The 18,216-nt window shown below is 34.2% G+C and overlaps 1 long non-coding RNA gene across 16 annotated transcripts; it reads right to left on the bottom strand.

Moving 5' to 3' along the window:
- Positions 1–3,144: 3,144 nt before the first annotated feature.
- LOC146922016 (uncharacterized) lies at positions 3,145–17,883 on the bottom strand. 16 transcript variants are annotated; one of them, XR_015012326.1, is made up of 7 exons: positions 16,365–17,883; positions 12,426–15,139; positions 9,133–11,200; positions 8,729–8,984; positions 8,487–8,623; positions 4,548–7,261; positions 3,145–3,320 (listed from the first exon to the last, which is right to left on the bottom strand). It is a non-coding gene; the product is annotated as an uncharacterized LOC146922016 (long non-coding RNA). The 16 variants fall into 16 exon arrangements; XR_015012327.1 differs by having other exon boundaries at positions 8,487–11,200; positions 16,365–16,501; positions 16,607–16,862; positions 17,011–17,883; XR_015012315.1 differs by having other exon boundaries at positions 4,548–4,684; positions 4,790–7,261; positions 8,487–11,200.
- Between the last annotated feature and the right edge of the window lie 333 nt (positions 17,884–18,216).

Below are 18,216 nucleotides of genomic sequence, written 5' to 3'. Positions count from 1 at the left end.
ACTCTGTTCTTTTCCTGTTGTTTTTCATTGTAGGTGTTTTAATTAACAAATTAATCGTTTTGATTGTTCATGTAGACATTCTTGGTTAAAAAGAAACTTTAAGAAGAAGAAGAAGAAGAAGAATAAGAAGATGGAGAAGGATTTTAAAGAACTATATATATATATATATATATATATATATATATATATATATATATATATAACTAAATGTTGGTATCTACTTTTCGCTTTTATATATATATATCAAGTTGTACAATTGTATATAATTTCTTGGAGATAAATTCCACCTAAAAGCATGATTGTGGCAACTGATAGAACTAACTTGTGACTCGATAAACTGTTTTTACAAAAACTTTTATGAAAAATTACTGAATGTAAGAAGAAAATCTTAAAAGCAATACTAGATTCAGTAATATTTTAACTTCGTGTAAAATTGAGTACCTTTAACACAAGTTGGTTTCATAATAGATTGTTATTTATTTTGTATTAATAAGCTGATGAATTCTTGTTATTAATTTATTAATATATCATATGAATTTATTTATCATAACCGAAGCATTCCCATGATTTATTTTGTAAAATTTCATGAGTCACATAAGCAATAATGTTTGATGAACCAAAATTTCTGGAATATGAAAAAAAAATCTCGAGTTACCGAGTAAAATGGGAACCCATTTTTTATAAATAACTAGCGGAAGTATGGGAACTATCATGCCTGTCTGACCTCTCTTATTAATACGCTAAAGCTTGTGTATATTTTAAGGGATAAATTTGACCCACATTTTGAAGAAAAAATAGAAAAAAAAAATAGAACAAAAATTGGTCTTATTTTTTGTCGATGACTTTCCCCGGGACCAGAATATGTCTTCACTCATTTTCAAATATGCTCAAAGAACAAAACAAATTTGAGAAACTTTTTCTAAAAGACCTCAAATTCTATTTTTATTGTTCCAATTTGTTCCTTTCAGAATTAATAATAAATTTAGTGGAAATTTGTCGAGATTAAATTATGGGTTAAATATGTTTTTAGTCCCTCCCTAAATTTTTTTATTAACTTTTAGTCCCTATTTGCATTTTATAGGGACTATTTTGGAGGACTAAAATTATCCAATTTTTGTAAAATGTTTTCAAAATAGAGACTATTTTTACAAACTTAAAAATTTTGGAGGACTAAAATTACCATTGAAATTTCATAGGGACTAACCTTAAAAACTTATGATTTTGTAGGGACTAAAAACTTATTTAACCCTTAAATTATTCGAAAAATATATGTTGATATATATTTTTTTTTGAAGGATGTTGATATATATTTTATTATTTGGAAATTTTAAATGAATTAATTAATTTAGTCATTATTAGAAAGTTTTTCATAGTCGCCAAATTTTGTTACAATATTTTGGAACACATCCTGATATATTTTCGTATGCAATCTAATATATTTTCGTATGTGATTAGACATATATTTTGGCACTCAATAATATATTTTTGTACTCAAAATATATTTTTTGTACTCAATATGATATATATATATATATATATATATAATATATATATATATATATATATATATATATATATATATATTGTACTGAATTTGAGATATTTTTGTACTAGATCTAACTTGTTCCCAAAGTTTCTCATATATTAGTTGTGAATTTCTTCTATAAATAGCGAGCTCACATATATTGCATTCTACACACTGAAAGGTATTCTGAAACTTCAAATATTTTTCTTCTCTCTCCCTCTATGACTTGTGTTCACGAGTCATTCTTCCCTTCATCTCCTTTTTTTTTTTGTCCATGAAATTAACCATTTTCTTCTCTCTCCCTTTTTGATTTGTGTTGAAGAAGTTTTCTTCCCATCATCTCATTCTTTTCCCTCGAAATTAAGAGTGTTCTTTAGACCATATACCCATATAGATATAATGTCACTTGGGAATTAAGAATGGTCTTAAGAGCCTAGTACCTTTGATAATTTATGTCCCTTCGGAATAAATAATATTTTAAGACCATAGTCCCTTTTTCGATATAATCATAATGATCATAAAAATATATTCCACCTCAATTCTTGCATAAGTTAGATGTTAGAAAGGGAGATACAAGCATATAACTAATTATATATAGTTCTCAGAATCGATCCTTGCCTTCTTCTTCTTAAGCAAGTATGTGTCCAAGAAAAATAAAAACATTTAATTTGTGAATTTAAACTCCTATGATGAAAAACAGAAGGAAAAAATAGAGTGAGAGAGAACTATTCCATGTTCAACCCCAAGGCTGACGAAGCTTTTGATTTGTTACGAAAAAAGTTTTTGGAAATAACTAATTCAAAGCCTCATCAGTTTTGGGGTTGGGCTTGGAATGGTTCTCTCACTCTGTTCTTTTCCTGTTGTTTTTCATTGTAGGTGTTTTAATTAACAAATTAATCGTTTTGATTGTTCATGTAGACATTCTTGGTTAAAAAGAAACTTTAAGAAGAAGAAGGAGAAGAAGAATAATAAGAAGATGGAGAAGGATTTTAAAGAACTATATATATATATATATATATATATATATATATATATATATATATATATATATATATATAACTAAATGTTGGTATCTACTTTTCGCTTTTATATATATATCAAGTTGTACAATTGTATATAATTTCTTGGAGATAAATTCCACCTAAAAGCATGATTGTGGCAACTGATAGAACTAACTTGTGACTCGATAAACTGTTTTTACAAAAACTTTTATGAAAAATTACTGAATGTAAGAAGAAAATCTTAGAAGCAATACTAGATTCAGTAATATTTTAACTTCGTGTAAAATTGAGTACCTTTAACACAAGTTGGTTTCATAATAGATTGTTATTTATTTTGTATTAATAAGCTGATGAATTCTTGTTATTAATTTATTAATATATCATATGAATTTATTTATCATGACCGAAGCATTCCCATGATTTATTTTGTAAAATTTCATGAGTCACATAAGCAATAATGTTTGATGAACCAAAATTTCTGGAATATGAAAAAAAAATCTCGAGTTACCGAGTAAAATGGGAACACATTTTTTATAAATAACTAGCGGAAATATGGGAACTATCATGCCTGTCTGACCTGTAACACCCATACTAAACTTATCTAGAATATTTAGCATGTGCGTTAAATTTAGTACTGGATACATTAAAATTACAACATAATTTCGACCAAATGAATATATACATCAACATAATTTGAATACATAAAATATCTTCATCTGGTACGAAAACGAGCTCTTAACGATAATCCCTTCGACTGCGTATCTACCTCCTCTTGATTCGAGCAACCTGTTAATCTGTAAAATAAATAAATGGATTGGGGTGAGACATAATGTCTCAGTGAGTTCCACCTATCCTAGGCTGTAGGCAATCTCAGGGAACCTAGGATCGCCATCTGTCTCTAATCTCAACCCTTTTTGGGTTTATACAGTTTTGTCGTGCATAAATGAGCGATCGGGGGATAACTAGTATCGCTATCTGAAATACTGATACAATCCTGATACTAATGTTGAAATCATACTATAATTATAGTCATAATGTCTGTCATATTATGTTAGAAATGTTAGCGTTGAACAAACAATATTATCTGAGTTGATTTTACGGATAAACCCAGGTGGAGTAACCCCGGAATTTATCCCTCTGCTAACCGGTATATATATATAAATATTTCCAACTGGCGGGAACCCAACTGACGGGGATACCGGACTCCTCTGATTATTGTGGGGTCATCCTCACGGATAGTGCCCGTTCCAACTGGCGGGAACCTTTTGTATCCTAACTGGCGAGGATAGCAAAAGCCACAACTTATAAATCATTAATGTCATAATTGATAAAGAGATTAAATTCTCGTCTCTAACTGAATAGTGTCAAAAATAACTATGTTTCTGAATGTTAACCTTCCGGTCGGGTCAGTAATCTACCCATTTTGCTTTTTCATATATAAACTATTCTTAATTTATCTCTCTTGTCAATGTATGGCTTTCATATATTAGAACTCATGTTGGAAAATCATATGGCATCTTATTGCACAAATTAAACTAACAATTGATTTAAGCTTCAACCGCATGACCATAAAATCACGTGGCACCTTATTGAAAACAAGTGATTTAAGGTTGGCCATATAACAAACAAAATCATGTGATAAGAAACCAAATTTTTATGTTGTCATGTTGAAACAGGTTGTTTTGGAAGAAGCAAGTGTTTCAAACTTTGGTCACATAACTAATTCCACATGATAAGCAACTATTTGTTGTGCAGCCCAGCCATATTTGAAACGGATTTTTAAGCAAACAAACACGGTTGTATAAGTTTGAGTTTTCAAAATTGCCAAGGTTCAGTGACATGAAACTGATTGCTTATCCTTAAAACATTTTTCCAACATCAATCCTAACATAGAAATACACATTAACGGCAAGGGGTAATACTAGTACATATATACATTTATTCTAACTAAGTGTTATCTCACAAAATTGTTATATAAGCTAAAATTCCAAAGGTGGGAAAACTAACTACTAGGAACTCACCTTAATCACTTCTGAAACTGCTGCATAACAACTTAGTGCTTCCGCTCTTCAGCCAACATCAAAACAACTTAAATTCACGGTTCAGCACAAAACCCACTTCAGTCCTCGTACTTCAAAACCATCTCCAGGATTCAATACTTGACCAAAATCAGCGAAACCGGTATCAAAATGTCCGTAATTTCGTTAGCTAACCATAGCATCAAAAACCACTTGATTCCGAGTTACAGGGAGAGAGTTCTTACCGTTTTAGTAGAGCCCTGTCCCAATTACGGGTTTCACCAAACTTCTTCTGATTCGGCTCCGAATCCTTACCCATAAATGTTCTTGACATCCATACCTGCATATATATCACAGAACCAAGGCACAACAGCTTACAACATCTGCCATCACCAATTCCCCAAAATCACTTCCATCAGCTTTTCCAAGATAGCTTAATCACCCATTAAGCACTTCTACATAGCAGCTTATGCCTCATTTCAGCTTCTGCCAACTTTAAAACTATAGACCAGCAATCCAATAATGCACAATCAGTATCAAAATCTATACAAGCAGCATCCATAATTATCTCTTTTGATTCCCTTACAGCTCAAACTAATCATTCACAACATCATAGATACATTAACATAAATTCCAAAACAGCTTTTACCTTAAAATCTCAGCTTATCTCAGTTCTGATTTCTTTCCAAGTTTCTTCTTTCAAAAGTTCGTTTCTGAAAGCCAACTTAAGCTAAAAACAACATTAAAACCATACCTGTAGTAACTTAAGTTTTCAACTCAATCTCTTGTCCAAACAGCTTAAGCTTAAACATTCTGACTTAGCTCTAGCTTTTAACCAAAATCTAAACACCCAATCTTTAGCTCTTAATTCTCTTGATGTCTCATAATTCCAGCCACCCAAGGAACCTACAGCAACCACCTCTTTCATATATACAAGGCCACTTTTAAGCTGAAATTGTAAAACTCATAAAAGGTTGAAGAAGGGTTGAAGCTCGGCCAACATGGGAGAAAAATGAAGGGGTTAATCTGGTCTAATTCTTAGAAGTTTCAAGGATTACTTTGAATCATTTACATGTGGGATTAAATTTTTCTTTGGAGGAAAAAGTTGAAGGATTGATGGTGATGGTAGTGTGCCGAGAGAGAGAAAGGAGAAGGAGGGAGTAAAAATCTGTTTCTAGAGAGACATAGAGGAAAATGAAGGAAAAGTGAGGTCTTGGCCTTTTAAAATATCTTGTAAGGCAAGATTACCATTTTGCCCTCACTTAAGTCTCAAGGATAAAAATAACTGACACAAAATTGACAGTGTATTTAAGCAGGGTATTACACTCTACCCCCCTTAAGAAAATTTCGTCCTCGAAATTTAGAGTTTACCTGATAATAAGTATAAATAATTCCTCTGTACTTTCGATCTTAGACTTCCACATACGTCTGTTACCAACTGATTGTCTCTGTCCGGGCTAAATTATCGGTTTCCCTTGTTACATAAAGTCTTCCGGCTACTTAGCCATAGATACAACTAACTTGAATTAATAGGTTAAAACTGATTTCAGGACATGTTTTCCAATCTCATATGTCGAAAAGGTTCGATAATAACCTTCTTAACTGTGATTTGTGGAATACATTATACACATTCCGAACATAGTTGATTGTAAAGCTAACCAATGCGTCTAATATCCTTCGAGTAAATTCCTTGTTCCACATACTCTTTATAAATTGTCTTAGGTTACTCCTACTTGTTTACCTTTACTGAATTCTTGAAAAATCTCATACGTTTACGAGTGTAACACTTCTATCGACTTCGTCGACTTTTATCTTGTCTTGAACGAATACAACCTTTGAGTGGCCCCCATACTACGAATAATTTTTATAACCTTTTATTTTTGGATTATGCCCCACATAACGAGGCCTTATAATTATGATCATACTATACTTCGTATAAGATCGTCCCTACTCGGAACAGTATCTGACGTTAAGTTTATTCCAACGAATGTAAAAACTGTTTCAACTTTCTCCATTATTCAACAGATAAATAGAAGGCGTTACTTCTGATATCTGTTATGTTCTCTTATAGAATAAATCCAACCATGGTACTTCAAAAATATCATAGTACTTCGTCTTAATCTTAACATTTCACTTATGTCCTCGAAAAATCTTCAGCAAATATTCAGCTTCACAGTTTATCAGGCACCATATGGCGTCGAATACTTCCTTATCAAAATCCATTATAAAACCTGACACCCGGACCTTCCTCCTTCGTACGCTTCATTCCTCCGAGGTCCTTTTCAGCTCTCAGACATTTGTTCTAACTGTCATATACTAGTCTGAGTTGATCAGGCTCGGCTAGAGATGACATTTAGAATAAATATCTAGAACCCAATGGTCCCACTACATTTTATTGAATTCTAATGACCCAAGGCACGATCTGAATCGACCTGCTCTGATACCAAATTGTAACACCCATACTAAACTTATCTAGAATATTTAGCATGTGCGTTAAATTTAGTACTGGATACATTAAAATTACAACATAATTTCGACCAAATGAATATATACATCAATATAAGTTCGTACATCAGATAAAATATCAATGGCCAAATACATATATCTGATAAGTATTTGAATACATATAATATCTTCATCTGGTACGAAAACGAGCTCTTAACGATAATCCCTTCGACTGCGTATCTACCTCCTCTTGATTCGAGCAACCTGTTAATCTGTAAAATAAATAAATGGATTGGGGTGAGACATAATGTCTCAGTGAGTTCCACCTATCCTAGGCTGTAGGCAATCTCAGGGAACCTAGGATCGCCATCTGTCTCTAATCTCAACCCTTTTTGGGTTTATACAGTTTTGTCGTGCATAAATGAGCGATCGGGGGATAACTAGTATCGCTATCTGAAATACTGATACAATCCTGATACTAATGTTGAAATCATACTATAATTATAGTCATAATGTCTGTCATATTATGTTAGAAATGTTAGCGTTGAACAAACAATATTATCTGAGTTGATTTTACGGATAAACCCAGGTGGAGTAACCCCGGAATTTATCCCTCTGCTAACCGGTATATATATAAATATTTCCAACTGGCGGGAACCCAACTGACGGGGATACCGGACTCCTCTGATTATTGTGGGGTCATCCTCACGGATAGTGCCCGTTCCAACTGGCGGGAACCTTTTGTATCCTAACTGGCGAGGATAGCAAAAGCCACAACTTATAAATCATTAATGTCATAATTGATAAAGAGATTAAATTCTCGTCTCTAACTGAATAGTGTCAAAAATAACTATGTTTCTGAATGTTAACCTTCCGGTCGGGTCAGTAATCTACCCATTTTGCTTTTTCATATATAAACTATTCTTAATTTATCTCTCTTGTCAATGTATGGCTTTCATATATTAGAACTCATGTTGGAAAATCATATGGCATCTTATTGCACAAATTAAACTAACAATTGATTTAAGCTTCAACCGCATGACCATAAAATCACGTGGCACCTTATTGAAAACAAGTGATTTAAGGTTGGCCATATAACAAACAAAATCATGTGATAAGAAACCAAATTTTTATGTTGTCATGTTGAAACAGGTTGTTTTGGAAGAAGCAAGTGTTTCAAACTTTGGTCACATAACTAATTCCACATGATAAGCAACTATTTGTTGTGCAGCCCAGCCATATTTGAAACGGATTTTTAAGCAAACAAACACGGTTGTATAAGTTTGAGTTTTCAAAATTGCCAAGGTTCAGTGACATGAAACTGATTGCTTATCCTTAAAACATTTTTCCAACATCAATCCTAACATAGAAATACACATTAACGGCAAGGGGTAATACTAGTACATATATACATTTATTCTAACTAAGTGTTATCTCACAAAATTGTTATATAAGCTAAAATTCCAAAGGTGGGAAAACTAACTACTAGGAACTCACCTTAATCACTTCTGAAACTGCTGCATAACAACTTAGTGCTTCCGCTCTTCAGCCAACATCAAAACAACTTAAATTCACGGTTCAGCACAAAACCCACTTCAGTCCTCGTACTTCAAAACCATCTCCAGGATTCAATACTTGACCAAAATCAGCGAAACCGGTATCAAAATGTCCGTAATTTCGTTAGCTAACCATAGCATCAAAAACCACTTGATTCCGAGTTACAGGGAGAGAGTTCTTACCGTTTTAGTAGAGCCCTGTCCCAATTACGGGTTTCACCAAACTTCTTCTGATTCGGCTCCGAATCCTTACCCATAAATGTTCTTGACATCCATACCTGCATATATATCACAGAACCAAGGCACAACAGCTTACAACATCTGCCATCACCAATTCCCCAAAATCACTTCCATCAGCTTTTCCAAGATAGCTTAATCACCCATTAAGCACTTCTACATAGCAGCTTATGCCTCATTTCAGCTTCTGCCAACTTTAAAACTATAGACCAGCAATCCAATAATGCACAATCAGTATCAAAATCTATACAAGCAGCATCCATAATTATCTCTTTTGATTCCCTTACAGCTCAAACTAATCATTCACAACATCATAGATACATTAACATAAATTCCAAAACAGCTTTTACCTTAAAATCTCAGCTTATCTCAGTTCTGATTTCTTTCCAAGTTTCTTCTTTCAAAAGTTCGTTTCTGAAAGCCAACTTAAGCTAAAAACAACATTAAAACCATACCTGTAGTAACTTAAGTTTTCAACTCAATCTCTTGTCCAAACAGCTTAAGCTTAAACATTCTGACTTAGCTCTAGCTTTTAACCAAAATCTAAACACCCAATCTTTAGCTCTTAATTCTCTTGATGTCTCATAATTCCAGCCACCCAAGGAACCTACAGCAACCACCTCTTTCATATATACAAGGCCACTTTTAAGCTGAAATTGTAAAACTCATAAAAGGTTGAAGAAGGGTTGAAGCTCGGCCAACATGGGAGAAAAATGAAGGGGTTAATCTGGTCTAATTCTTAGAAGTTTCAAGGATTACTTTGAATCATTTACATGTGGGATTAAATTTTTCTTTGGAGGAAAAAGTTGAAGGATTGATGGTGATGGTAGTGTGCCGAGAGAGAGAAAGGAGAAGGAGGGAGTAAAAATCTGTTTCTAGAGAGACATAGAGGAAAATGAAGGAAAAGTGAGGTCTTGGCCTTTTAAAATATCTTGTAAGGCAAGATTACCATTTTGCCCTCACTTAAGTCTCAAGGATAAAAATAACTGACACAAAATTGACAGTGTATTTAAGCAGGGTATTACACTCTACCCCCCTTAAGAAAATTTCGTCCTCGAAATTTAGAGTTTACCTGATAATAAGTATAAATAATTCCTCTGTACTTTCGATCTTAGACTTCCACATACGTCTGTTACCAACTGATTGTCTCTGTCCGGGCTAAATTATCGGTTTCCCTTGTTACATAAAGTCTTCCGGCTACTTAGCCATAGATACAACTAACTTGAATTAATAGGTTAAAACTGATTTCAGGACATGTTTTCCAATCTCATATGTCGAAAAGGTTCGATAATAACCTTCTTAACTGTGATTTGTGGAATACATTATACACATTCCGAACATAGTTGATTGTAAAGCTAACCAATGCGTCTAATATCCTTCGAGTAAATTCCTTGTTCCACATACTCTTTATAAATTGTCTTAGGTTACTCCTACTTGTTTACCTTTACTGAATTCTTGAAAAATCTCATACGTTTACGAGTGTAACACTTCTATCGACTTCGTCGACTTTTATCTTGTCTTGAACGAATACAACCTTTGAGTGGCCCCCATACTACGAATAATTTTTATAACCTTTTATTTTTGGATTATGCCCCACATAACGAGGCCTTATAATTATGATCATACTATACTTCGTATAAGATCGTCCCTACTCGGAACAGTATCTGACGTTAAGTTTATTCCAACGAATGTAAAAACTGTTTCAACTTTCTCCATTATTCAACAGATAAATAGAAGGCGTTACTTCTGATATCTGTTATGTTCTCTTATAGAATAAATCCAACCATGGTACTTCAAAAATATCATAGTACTTCGTCTTAATCTTAACATTTCACTTATGTCCTCGAAAAATCTTCAGCAAATATTCAGCTTCACAGTTTATCAGGCACCATATGGCGTCGAATACTTCCTTATCAAAATCCATTATAAAACCTGACACCCGGACCTTCCTCCTTCGTACGCTTCATTCCTCCGAGGTCCTTTTCAGCTCTCAGACATTTGTTCTAACTGTCATATACTAGTCTGAGTTGATCAGGCTCGGCTAGAGATGACATTTAGAATAAATATCTAGAACCCAATGGTCCCACTACATTTTATTGAATTCTAATGACCCAAGGCACGATCTGAATCGACCTGCTCTGATACCAAATTGTAACACCCATACTAAACTTATCTAGAATATTTAGCATGTGCGTTAAATTTAGTACTGGATACATTAAAATTACAACATAATTTCGACCAAATGAATATATACATCAATATAAGTTCGTACATCAGATAAAATATCAATGGCCAAATACATATATCTGATAAGTATTTGAATACATATAATATCTTCATCTGGTACGAAAACGAGCTCTTAACGATAATCCCTTCGACTACGTATCTACCTCCTCTTGATTCGAGCAACCTGTTAATCTGTAAAATAAATAAATGGATTGGGGTGAGACATAATGTCTCAGTGAGTTCCACCTATCCTAGGCTGTAGGCAATCTCAGGGAACCTAGGATCGCCATCTGTCTCTAATCTCAACCCTTTTTGGGTTTATACAGTTTTGTCGTGCATAAATGAGCGATCGGGGGATAACTAGTATCGCTATCTGAAATACTGATACAATCCTGATACTAATGTTGAAATCATACTATAATTATAGTCATAATGTCTGTCATATTATGTTAGAAATGTTAGCGTTGAACAAACAATATTATCTGAGTTGATTTTACGGATAAACCCAGGTGGAGTAACCCCGGAATTTATCCCTCTGCTAACCGGTATATATATAAATATTTCCAACTGGCGGGAACCCAACTGACGGGGATACCGGACTCCTCTGATTATTGTGGGGTCATCCTCACGGATAGTGCCCGTTCCAACTGGCGGGAACCTTTTGTATCCTAACTGGCGAGGATAGCAAAAGCCACAACTTATAAATCATTAATGTCATAATTGATAAAGAGATTAAATTCTCGTCTCTAACTGAATAGTGTCAAAAATAACTATGTTTCTGAATGTTAACCTTCCGGTCGGGTCAGTAATCTACCCATTTTGCTTTTTCATATATAAACTATTCTTAATTTATCTCTCTTGTCAATGTATGGCTTTCATATATTAGAACTCATGTTGGAAAATCATATGGCATCTTATTGCACAAATTAAACTAACAATTGATTTAAGCTTCAACCGCATGACCATAAAATCACGTGGCACCTTATTGAAAACAAGTGATTTAAGGTTGGCCATATAACAAACAAAATCATGTGATAAGAAACCAAATTTTTATGTTGTCATGTTGAAACAGGTTGTTTTGGAAGAAGCAAGTGTTTCAAACTTTGGTCACATAACTAATTCCACATGATAAGCAACTATTTGTTGTGCAGCCCAGCCATATTTGAAACGGATTTTTAAGCAAACAAACACGGTTGTATAAGTTTGAGTTTTCAAAATTGCCAAGGTTCAGTGACATGAAACTGATTGCTTATCCTTAAAACATTTTTCCAACATCAATCCTAACATAGAAATACACATTAACGGCAAGGGGTAATACTAGTACATATATACATTTATTCTAACTAAGTGTTATCTCACAAAATTGTTATATAAGCTAAAATTCCAAAGGTGGGAAAACTAACTACTAGGAACTCACCTTAATCACTTCTGAAACTGCTGCATAACAACTTAGTGCTTCCGCTCTTCAGCCAACATCAAAACAACTTAAATTCACGGTTCAGCACAAAACCCACTTCAGTCCTCGTACTTCAAAACCATCTCCAGGATTCAATACTTGACCAAAATCAGCGAAACCGGTATCAAAATGTCCGTAATTTCGTTAGCTAACCATAGCATCAAAAACCACTTGATTCCGAGTTACAGGGAGAGAGTTCTTACCGTTTTAGTAGAGCCCTGTCCCAATTACGGGTTTCACCAAACTTCTTCTGATTCGGCTCCGAATCCTTACCCATAAATGTTCTTGACATCCATACCTGCATATATATCACAGAACCAAGGCACAACAGCTTACAACATCTGCCATCACCAATTCCCCAAAATCACTTCCATCAGCTTTTCCAAGATAGCTTAATCACCCATTAAGCACTTCTACATAGCAGCTTATGCCTCATTTCAGCTTCTGCCAACTTTAAAACTATAGACCAGCAATCCAATAATGCACAATCAGTATCAAAATCTATACAAGCAGCATCCATAATTATCTCTTTTGATTCCCTTACAGCTCAAACTAATCATTCACAACATCATAGATACATTAACATAAATTCCAAAACAGCTTTTACCTTAAAATCTCAGCTTATCTCAGTTCTGATTTCTTTCCAAGTTTCTTCTTTCAAAAGTTCGTTTCTGAAAGCCAACTTAAGCTAAAAACAACATTAAAACCATACCTGTAGTAACTTAAGTTTTCAACTCAATCTCTTGTCCAAACAGCTTAAGCTTAAACATTCTGACTTAGCTCTAGCTTTTAACCAAAATCTAAACACCCAATCTTTAGCTCTTAATTCTCTTGATGTCTCATAATTCCAGCCACCCAAGGAACCTACAGCAACCACCTCTTTCATATATACAAGGCCACTTTTAAGCTGAAATTGTAAAACTCATAAAAGGTTGAAGAAGGGTTGAAGCTCGGCCAACATGGGAGAAAAATGAAGGGGTTAATCTGGTCTAATTCTTAGAAGTTTCAAGGATTACTTTGAATCATTTACATGTGGGATTAAATTTTTCTTTGGAGGAAAAAGTTGAAGGATTGATGGTGATGGTAGTGTGCCGAGAGAGAGAAAGGAGAAGGAGGGAGTAAAAATCTGTTTCTAGAGAGACATAGAGGAAAATGAAGGAAAAGTGAGGTCTTGGCCTTTTAAAATATCTTGTAAGGCAAGATTACCATTTTGCCCTCACTTAAGTCTCAAGGATAAAAATAACTGACACAAAATTGACAGTGTATTTAAGCAGGGTATTACACTCTACCCCCCTTAAGAAAATTTCGTCCTCGAAATTTAGAGTTTACCTGATAATAAGTATAAATAATTCCTCTGTACTTTCGATCTTAGACTTCCACATACGTCTGTTACCAACTGATTGTCTCTGTCCGGGCTAAATTATCGGTTTCCCTTGTTACATAAAGTCTTCCGGCTACTTAGCCATAGATACAACTAACTTGAATTAATAGGTTAAAACTGATTTCAGGACATGTTTTCCAATCTCATATGTCGAAAAGGTTCGATAATAACCTTCTTAACTGTGATTTGTGGAATACATTATACACATTCCGAACATAGTTGATTGTAAAGCTAACCAATGCGTCTAATATCCTTCGAGTAAATTCCTTGTTCCACATACTCTTTATAAATTGTCTTAGGTTACTCCTACTTGTTTACCTTTACTGAATTCTTGAAAAATCTCATACGTTTACGAGTGTAACACTTCTATCGACTTCGTCGACTTTTATCTTGTCTTGAACGAATACAACCTTTGAGTGGCCCCCATACTACGAATAATTTTTATAACCTTTTATTTTTGGATTATGCCCCACATAACGAGGCCTTATAATTATGATCATACTATACTTCGTATAAGATCGTCCCTACTCGGAACAGTATCTGACGTTAAGTTTATTCCAACGAATGTAAAAACTGTTTCAACTTTCTCCATTATTCAACAGATAAATAGAAGGCGTTACTTCTGATATCTGTTATGTTCTCTTATAGAATAAATCCAACCATGGTACTTCAAAAATATCATAGTACTTCGTCTTAATCTTAACATTTCACTTATGTCCTCGAAAAATCTTCAGCAAATATTCAGCTTCACAGTTTATCAGGCACCATATGGCGTCGAATACTTCCTTATCAAAATCCATTATAAAACCTGACACCCGGACCTTCCTCCTTCGTACGCTTCATTCCTCCGAGGTCCTTTTCAGCTCTCAGACATTTGTTCTAACTGTCATATACTAGTCTGAGTTGATCAGGCTCGGCTAGAGATGACATTTAGAATAAATATCTAGAACCCAATGGTCCCACTACATTTTATTGAATTCTAATGACCCAAGGCACGATCTGAATCGACCTGCTCTGATACCAAATTGTAACACCCATACTAAACTTATCTAGAATATTTAGCATGTGCGTTAAATTTAGTACTGGATACATTAAAATTACAACATAATTTCGACCAAATGAATATATACATCAATATAAGTTCGTACATCAGATAAAATATCAATGGCCAAATACATATATCTGATAAGTATTTGAATACATATAATATCTTCATCTGGTACGAAAACGAGCTCTTAACGATAATCCCTTCGACTGCGTATCTACCTCCTCTTGATTCGAGCAACCTGTTAATCTGTAAAATAAATAAATGGATTGGGGTGAGACATAATGTCTCAGTGAGTTCCACCTATCCTAGGCTGTAGGCAATCTCAGGGAACCTAGGATCGCCATCTGTCTCTAATCTCAACCCTTTTTGGGTTTATACAGTTTTGTCGTGCATAAATGAGCGATCGGGGGATAACTAGTATCGCTATCTGAAATACTGATACAATCCTGATACTAATGTTGAAATCATACTATAATTATAGTCATAATGTCTGTCATATTATGTTAGAAATGTTAGCGTTGAACAAACAATATTATCTGAGTTGATTTTACGGATAAACCCAGGTGGAGTAACCCCGGAATTTATCCCTCTGCTAACCGGTATATATATAAATATTTCCAACTGGCGGGAACCCAACTGACGGGGATACCGGACTCCTCTGATTATTGTGGGGTCATCCTCACGGATAGTGCCCGTTCCAACTGGCGGGAACCTTTTGTATCCTAACTGGCGAGGATAGCAAAAGCCACAACTTATAAATCATTAATGTCATAATTGATAAAGAGATTAAATTCTCGTCTCTAACTGAATAGTGTCAAAAATAACTATGTTTCTGAATGTTAACCTTCCGGTCGGGTCAGTAATCTACCCATTTTGCTTTTTCATATATAAACTATTCTTAATTTATCTCTCTTGTCAATGTATGGCTTTCATATATTAGAACTCATGTTGGAAAATCATATGGCATCTTATTGCACAAATTAAACTAACAATTGATTTAAGCTTCAACCGCATGACCATAAAATCACGTGGCACCTTATTGAAAACAAGTGATTTAAGGTTGGCCATATAACAAACAAAATCATGTGATAAGAAACCAAATTTTTATGTTGTCATGTTGAAACAGGTTGTTTTGGAAGAAGCAAGTGTTTCAAACTTTGGTCACATAACTAATTCCACATGATAAGCAACTATTTGTTGTGCAGCCCAGCCATATTTGAAACGGATTTTTAAGCAAACAAACACGGTTGTATAAGTTTGAGTTTTCAAAATTGCCAAGGTTCAGTGACATGAAACTGATTGCTTATCCTTAAAACATTTTTCCAACATCAATCCTAACATAGAAATACACATTAACGGCAAGGGGTAATACTAGTACATATATACATTTATTCTAACTAAGTGTTATCTCACAAAATAGTTATATAAGCTAAAATTCCAAAGGTGGGAAAACTAACTACTAGGAACTCACCTTAATCACTTCTGAAACTGCTGCATAACAACTTAGTGCTTCCGCTCTTCAGCCAACATCAAAACAACTTAAATTCACGGTTCAGCACAAAACCCACTTCAGTCCTCGTACTTCAAAACCATCTCCAGGATTCAATACTTGACCAAAATCAGCGAAACCGGTATCAAAATGTCCGTAATTTCGTTAGCTAACCATAGCATCAAAAACCACTTGATTCCGAGTTACAGGGAGAGAGTTCTTACCGTTTTAGTAGAGCCCTGTCCCAATTACGGGTTTCACCAAACTTCTTCTGATTCGGCTCCGAATCCTTACCCATAAATGTTCTTGACATCCATACCTGCATATATATCACAGAACCAAGGCACAACAGCTTACAACATCTGCCATCACCAATTCCCCAAAATCACTTCCATCAGCTTTTCCAAGATAGCTTAATCACCCATTAAGCACTTCTACATAGCAGCTTATGCCTCATTTCAGCTTCTGCCAACTTTAAAACTATAGACCAGCAATCCAATAATGCACAATCAGTATCAAAATCTATACAAGCAGCATCCATAATTATCTCTTTTGATTCCCTTACAGCTCAAACTAATCATTCACAACATCATAGATACATTAACATAAATTCCAAAACAGCTTTTACCTTAAAATCTCAGCTTATCTCAGTTCTGATTTCTTTCCAAGTTTCTTCTTTCAAAAGTTCGTTTCTGAAAGCCAACTTAAGCTAAAAACAACATTAAAACCATACCTGTAGTAACTTAAGTTTTCAACTCAATCTCTTGTCCAAACAGCTTAAGCTTAAACATTCTGACTTAGCTCTAGCTTTTAACCAAAATCTAAACACCCAATCTTTAGCTCTTAATTCTCTTGATGTCTCATAATTCCAGCCACCCAAGGAACCTACAGCAACCACCTCTTTCATATATACAAGGCCACTTTTAAGCTGAAATTGTAAAACTCATAAAAGGTTGAAGAAGGGTTGAAGCTCGGCCAACATGGGAGAAAAATGAAGGGGTTAATCTGGTCTAATTCTTAGAAGTTTCAAGGATTACTTTGAATCATTTACATGTGGGATTAAATTTTTCTTTGGAGGAAAAAGTTGAAGGATTGATGGTGATGGTAGTGTGCCGAGAGAGAGAAAGGAGAAGGAGGGAGTAAAAATCTGTTTCTAGAGAGACATAGAGGAAAATGAAGGAAAAGTGAGGTCTTGGCCTTTTAAAATATCTTGTAAGGCAAGATTACCATTTTGCCCTCACTTAAGTCTCAAGGATAAAAATAACTGACACAAAATTGACAGTGTATTTAAGCAGGGTATTACACCAAATTGTAACACCCATACTAAACTTATCTAGAATATTTAGCATGTGCGTTAAATTTAGTACTGGATACATTAAAATTACAACATAATTTCGACCAAATGAATATATACATCAATATAAGTTCGTACATCAGATAAAATATCAATGGCCAAATACATATATCTGATAAGTATTTGAATACATATAATATCTTCATCTGGTACTACCTCAAACATATGTTGGAAGTACTAACTGACGAGTACAATCCATAAGTCATATTTAAATACAAAATGTACTAACTGACGAGTACATTAAATATAATTCTTATCTGAGTAGTAGTGCGCTGACTGACGAGTACACAATACAAGAGGAAGTACAACTGATAGCTGAATATATGACATATATCTATAGTCATCCGACTTTGCTTCATCTATACTAAACTTTCAACATTCTTAAATCAATCAAAATACACCTTGATCATGTCGGAATAAGTAGAATCTATAATCATGGATTTTCTCTTGAACTCATCTTCTCAAAATATACATTTCATT

The sequence above is a fragment of the Medicago sativa genome, chromosome 5 (assembly GCF_051527215.1).
Source record: "Medicago sativa cultivar Bolivia chromosome 5, Bolivia_mono, whole genome shotgun sequence".
Classification (NCBI taxonomy): Eukaryota; Viridiplantae; Streptophyta; class Magnoliopsida; order Fabales; family Fabaceae; genus Medicago; species Medicago sativa.
This window is presented reverse-complemented; position numbering and strand designations above follow the sequence as displayed.